Genomic DNA, 7,632 nt, shown 5'->3' on the forward strand with positions numbered 1-7,632 from the left:
ATAATATTGCTTGTAATCTGTTGCCACAATTTTTTTTTGAGATATAGGGTATTATTTTTTACAGTGTAAATGGATCCTGTAAAAACAGTGAGTCCATCTGAGAGGTTAACAGCTCATTAGGGAATGACAAATCAACATCAGTTGAAATGCACATGCACACAGTGCTGGACTAGTGTTTGAAGACACTTGTTCATCTCTGTGTGGGGGTCTCTGGCTACAGAAAATCCCCCCTGACTGCTTTGCAATTTACCATTTATACCAGGACCATAACAAAAGGGTTATAAATAATTACTGCACCAACACCTGTTTTGGGGGAGAGGAGTGGGTTTTCACAAAAGGCACCACCCAAAGAGAGGACAACATTTTCCTTAGTTTTCAATCTTCTTCATAATACCACTGACTGCTGTGAAATTGAGACCATTTTACCAATCACACTGAGACATTTAAAATGATACCAAATATAAAAAGGGAAAAACAATAGATACACAAGTTACATTATATGTCTTGAAGAACTTTCAGTGACTTGAGTCAGGGGGAAGGGAAGGTGTGTTTGTGTGTGTGTGTGTGTGTGTGTGTGTGTGTGGTGGGGGAGGCGTTGTCCTTTTGGGGTTAGGGCAAGGCGTTGTCCTTTACTACTTCTTTTATTATTTTATTGCAGGATGCTTGATCTCTGTTTTTGTCTAGCAGGTAAATCAAGTCTTACAGAGTGAAAAGTACCTAGAGTAATTAAATCCTATAACGAGTGGAAAGTACATAATATACTTGGTGGAAATTACCTAAAAATAATTTCTTATTTAAATTTCAATTTCAAACCATATCATCAAATTTACAGTCAATACCCCATCTCTAAATGTTGATGACACTAAAGAGATGGCTGTTGACTTCAGAAGAACCTGAGCCGCCCACATTCCTTTAATTGTTTATGGGTCTGTTGTGTCAAGAGTATTCAGCATTTAAGGATTAGTTCACTTTCAAATTAAAATTTCCTGATAATTTACTCTCCTCCATGTCATCCAAGATGTTCATGTCTTTCTTTCTTCAGTCGAAAAGAAATTAAGGTTTTTGATGAAAACCAGGATTGATTTTCTCGATAAAACAATTTTGCCCAAAGTAAGTGAAGACCAGAACAAATTTTTGACCTCAGAATTGGAAATTAAAAAAGCGATTTCGAACTCTAAATCTAATAAAGCACCAGAGCCAGACGGCTTCCCCTCGGAATGGTATAAGGAGATGAAAGATCTCTTGATTCCGATTTTGAAAATCTCTTTTAATTATGTCTTGACAACTGGAATAATACCTCCCTCATGGAATGAAGCATCTATTTCCGTGTTAGCTAAAGATGGAAGGGATAGTTTGGAGTGTGGAAGATATCGCCCTATTAGTGTGCTTAATCAAGATTATAAAATATTCACACATATTATTTCTAAAAGACTTGAAAATATTCTCCCTCAGATAGTAAGCTTAGATCAAACCGGTTTTATTAAACAGTGACAGACACAGGATAATATTCGTCGAACATTGCATATAGATGATCATGTAGTTAAAAATCAAAGTAAGATGTTATTGATAAGCCTCGATGCAGAAAAGGCATTCGATCGGGTTAATTGGACATTCTTGTACAAAGTATTAGAAAAATTCGGATTCCACCAATCATTCATAGAAATAATTCAAGCCCTATATAAATCTCCAAAAGCGAGAATTAAAGTCAATGGAGCTTTCTCTAAACCATTTGAATTAGAAAGAGGAGCGAGGCAGGTTTGTTCAATAAGTCCGTTATGCTTTGCTATTTTTATTGAGGCTTTAAGCCAGGGGTCTCCAATCCTGCTCCTGGAGGGCCACTGTCCTGCAAAGTTTAGCTCCAACTTGCCTCAACACACCTGCCTGGAATATTCTTGCCTATATTAAGACCTTGATTAGCTGGTTCAGGTGTGTTTAATTAGGGTTGGAGCTAAACTCTGCAGGACAGTGGCCCTCCAGGAGCAGGATTGGAGACCCCTGCTTTAAGCCAAGGAGTTATTCAGAACAGTAATATCACAGGAGTAAAGATGTTTGGTCAAGAACATAAAATCTCGCTCTTCGCAGATGACGTTTTAATTTACCTGACAAATCCAGATAACTCTTTATTTAACCTATTATCTTATTTGGATTCATTTAGCGCTGTTTCTGGATACAAAATCAATATTCCTAAAACTCAGATACTTTGTTTTAATTACAAGCCCAGTATCCTCTAGTATCCTCTAAATTTCAGTTAAATTGGGACTTGGATTATATAAAATATCTAGGGGTGAATATACCAAAAGATTTATCAAAACTTTATGATGTAAACCTGAAGCCCTAATGCCAGAAAATAAATAAGGATATTAGGAGATGGGATTTACTTTCAATTTTGAACTTTGAATCATGCATTGATACGGTTAAAATGAATATTTTGCCAAGGCTGCTATATTTGTTTCAAACACTTCCAATCGCTATTATCGATAAGCAGTTCAAAGACTGGGACAAATTAATCTCAAAATTTGTTTGGCAGGGTAAACAGTCCAGGTTAAAACTTCAAACCCTTCAATTAGCAAAGGATAAGGGGGGTCTGTCTCTGCCCTGTTTTAAAGACTACTACACATCAGTCCAGTTGAGGATCCTGATATGTTGGTGCAACATAGATTACCATGCTAGATGGAAAGAAATATAATTAAACATGTCTAGTGATCGTCCAATTCAATCCATACTTGGAGACAAAAAATTAATTAAGGAGCAGATCGAAAGAGTCAATCAGTGGATTTCTTTACCCTTAAAACTTTGGTTAAGATTTATAAATAAAAACAACTGGCAAGAAGAGATTATAGTATTGAGATGGGTGGCTCATGATCCTGATTTTTTACCCAATAAATTAGATGGAACATATAAAGGCTGGCCTGGGCTAGGCATAACGTCCTATAGTTTATTTTTCAGTAAAGGGTCTATAAGAGACTTTCAGTCAATCAAGAGACAATATCAGTTAGATAACAATGACTTTTTTAGATTTTTGCAAGCCCGTCATCACATACAAGGTTTCATGACAAGAGAGAAAAATGTCTTTGATTTACCTATTCTTAAGATTTTCATCAAGGCTTATGAATCTGAGCCTGGTCTAAAATTGATGTCGAGGATTTACAAGGACCTCCAAGAGGTTAAAAATAAAAATACGGTTAGTATTAAACAAAAATGGGAAAGGGATTCAAATCTCTCAATATCTGATGACATTTGGTTAAAACACTGTGAATTTCAATGGAAAATCACCAGTTCAAATTCATGGAGGTGTTTTGGATGGAAGAGCCTGTGCAGATATTTTATTACTCCCGCACAAAGCTCTCATTACATGGGCACCTCAAGTTGTTGGAGAAACTGCGGGGTCCAGGGGGTGAGCCATTTTCACTTGTTTTGGTCATGCCCACTGTTAAAGAATTTCTGGACTACAATCCAGGCTGAGTTGTGCTCAATCTTCAAAATGCAAATGACAGTTAATTGGGACGAACTATTATTTGGCTTTTTGTACACAGTAGACACGAATAAAGAGACCAAACGTATATTTGGTATGTTGAGTTTAGCAGCACGGAAAGCTATCACAAAGAAATGGTTGATTCCAAATCCCCCAACATTAGATGACTGGCATCATATTGTATATGCAATGTTTAACATGGAGAGGATTACTTTTCAGAAAAGGCTTCAAAAAGTCTATTTTGACAACATGTGGGAGAAATGGAGAGTTTATATTCTGCATAGAAGACCAGATTTGGTGTGATTCAATGCTTTTCCTGTAACTGTATCAGTGTAACCCTGTAATATGTACACCCTATGTTTATTGTTCATTTTGTTTGTTATATACACATGTAAAATCCTTGTAAAAAAACAGAATAAAAAAAAAAAGAAAAAAAAGAAAAAATTCCAGTATTATTCTCCTTATAGTGGACTTCAATGACCTCCAAATGGTTGAAGGTCAAAATTATTTTCATTGCAGCTTCAAAGCGTTCTACACGATCCCAGATGAGAAATAAGGGGCTTATCTAGAGAAACCATCACTTATTTTCTAAAAAAAAAAAAAAATTTTTATACATTTTAACCATAAATGTTCATCTTGAACTAGCTCTCTTCTTCTTCTTCTCTATTAGAATTCTGGCAGTGTAGACACTGCTAAGTGTATTACTGCCCTCCACAGGAGGGGGTGTAGTGATGTTACGTTCTGTGCCGAGGCTTCAGAGCGTGTGTCGAGAAATCCCGGAAACTTTCAGTGAAGCGCGTATCGAGGCTTGTATCGCTTTAGACCAATGACGTCATTGATGACGTCCGAAGCCTCGCTTCCGCCTGACTGGTTCAGGATGCGGTTTGAATCTTGGCGCGACATTTTGACAGATATATAAGCGACCCATGGGATCCCCTCAAAATGTGTGGTTTTAGAATAATATCGTCCCTCCTGCCTATTATGACCAAATAATTTATTTAAACACATTTAATAGTCCCATTCATTTGAAGCCAATATATTACACAGTTATGTTATATACAATCATTATATTCATATAAATAGATTAGTCTATGTGGAAATTGATTTTTTATTTACTGTTATTTCTAAGCCTTTACTGGCACAAAATAAAGTGTATCACAAATCACATCGGGACATCTGTAATGTATCTGCTTGTTTTACACTCTTTGACCACCAGGTGGTATTGTGAGCAAATGAAGCCTCGAGAAATGAACCTTTTGTGAACCACTTGGCTGAAAAGCTTCAATGATTCATGAGGCTTCATCTCGCCATCACTACTAAATTGTCATATACAACAAGTATATAACAATTAGTTCAAACTTTGACCTGTGGAGGGCAGTAATACACTTAGCAGTAATACACTTAGCACAACTACCACAATTTCTTGATCTGGAGTGTCATGATGGTCAGCAGAAGATAGACAGGTTCACAGGTTGGGGAGCAAAATGGCCTTCAAATCACAACAAAAACGGTCCTGGGTGGTGATTATAAAGCTACACAGCTTTCACAACAAGGAACGGGTAGCAGTAGCTGTTTGAGAGTCACCGATTGAATATTCAACAGTATCTCTTGCATGTGGTTTGCCAGAGGTGATGCAGATTTAATCACATCTGCAGCGCTCTTTTACAGTGACAACATTGCTAATAATAATGTTTCATTTATATAGCGACTTTCCAAAGCTAAATGCTTTAAATAGTATAATGGAAAAGAATGGGAAATTGTGAAGAATGTGGACGAATAAAACTTCCTAAAGATCTGCGTTTTTGTTCTCTTCACTTTAGCCCTGGTGCCTTTGAGGCTTTTAGTTGCCCACAGCTGGAAAAGCTTACAGTTGACGATGGATATAAGTGTATGCTGACGGTGAGATTGACGAAGGGCAACCAATAACACATCTCGATTGAGACAGACTGCCTCAAAGCTTGCGCGATGATGCACGAGATATCTGTGATTGAAATTTCATTTGGATCGAGATCAGTCGGATCAATTAAGGTGTTTACATGAATGTTTTTCAATCCAATTACAAATGGATTATTTGGGTGCATGTAAATGTAGCCATTGTGTCTCCACCTTCTTCTGTCTCATATTTCCTCTCTCTTCTCTGTTAGTTTCTGGTGGATCCAGAATGGCCAATATTCATATTCATGCATTTTATTCATATTTCATGATAATCATTTATGGCTTATGATTTATCAATATTACTTTTGATTTCATATATTCATGTACTCCTACTCCATATATTAATCATATTTTCAAGTATTTACTCTTTAATGTAGTCCTTTATGGTTATTCTATTTTTATCTTTAAGAGCATGTATGCTTGCTATTTTCAGTAGTTCTTCAAAGTGTTCCAATGTGACAGGGCATGTTGACACATTTGTGGTTGGACACCTGCCAAGTACTGCAGAAGCGATGGTGTTTTCAGAATTAGTCTCTCATTTGAACTTGATGTACCTTTATATCAAAATATGTCTGTTCCCACGCAATTACTGTGATACTCTGCAGCGGGTCCTACCAGTCCGGTCTGAAATAATATAAGCACTTATTATAAGTGTACCATAATGATTCAGGGTAAGACAAAAACACGGTTTGGAAAATGGATTCATGTTGTACATTCTCATTATATACTTTTTGTAAATTTTGAACACAAAAAAAGGTTGCGGACAGCAGCTTTAAAAGACATGTATAAACAATAAAACGTACTTACGGTTTGGGGCCGATAAACAGCAGCTTCTGCTTTTAAAGTGGGAACTGCTTCATCTTTCAGTAATAGCCTTTTCAAATCCAGCATTGAACTCGTGTAGATTCTGGAAGCTGTCTTCAGCGCCACATCCAGTGTAGAAAATATCACAGATTATAATGGGTTATATTATCTTTTGATGCGTCGCTTCCATTATGCCGCACGACATGGTCTCGCCCACTTTGTTGCGTGTTCCCGGGGGCGTTTTGCAGGGTTTATGATGTCACCAACCCGGGAAGAAGCTCGTTGTAGTCCAAACCGGTCGTTTTTGTAGGCATTAAACTGCCATAACTTTAAAAGACAATATCTCCGTTTGCATTGAACTTTCAGCGCTGTAACTTTGCAGATACTGTTTATGCTCAAGCAGCAACATTACACACTAACTAAAGTTAAAAAAGTCAAATCGCAATGAACCACCCTTTAAGGGTGTCAAAACAACACCTTTTGTATCTATTTTCATCTATCTTTGACATTTGACCAGTCACTCTGACCTAGCCGTTACACCAATTATGACATAATGGATAAGTCCATTTGACCTTTTCTGAGTCTTTGATAGTTTAGACTTTCTTTGCTTTTTCTTTGGTCTTTTTGCTTTTCTCATCTCTTCTGCGTCTTCTTCTTCTGGCTGCTTCTGCTTCGTCTCTTCTACCTCTCATTTCATTCTGCAAATGTCTTAATTTTATCTTCACATATCTTCAGATTTTATTATCAACTATTAATTACTTAATTAATTTGTTTCTCTCTATAATTTTTAATTAATACATTTGTTATTCCTTATTCAAATTTGATCTCTAACATAATCATTGCTGGACTGCCTGGATCTCATTGCCTCAAGTTTTTGCATCAGTTTCCTTGCCTGTTTTTTCTGGGTTTCTCTTGCTCTTCACGTTGTTTTTCTTTCAGTCATCCTTAAACGTTCTCTGACTTTTCATTCATTCATTCATTCATTTAACCAGGTTAAAAAACTCATTGAGATTAAAATCTCTTTTACAAGAGTGACCTGGCCAAGAAAGCAACAACAATAACATAAACATACAAATACACATCAAGACAGTAAAATACAATCAAAGATCACAACAGCAATTTACCAAAGGATAATACTCATAATCTGTTAAAAGTAAATTAAACCTTTTTAGTGATGAAAGCATAGTCAGCTTTAAAGGTGTGGTTCAGCGTTGTTTTTCTAGGCTTGATTGTGTTTTTGGGGCGCAGTTTAACATGTCTTAATGCTTCGTTTTTTTGAAAACGCTGTATTTTTCATATATTTTAGCTTTATTCTACACCTCTGTTTCCACTGTCATATGAACGGCTCGTTTGACTTCCTGCTTCTATGAAGCCACTCCCTCCGAAATACGCAATGTGCTCAGATTGGGTAGCGGGCCCAG

Source organism: Chanodichthys erythropterus, chromosome 8 (assembly GCF_024489055.1).
Source record: "Chanodichthys erythropterus isolate Z2021 chromosome 8, ASM2448905v1, whole genome shotgun sequence".
Taxonomy (NCBI): Eukaryota; Metazoa; Chordata; class Actinopteri; order Cypriniformes; family Xenocyprididae; genus Chanodichthys; species Chanodichthys erythropterus.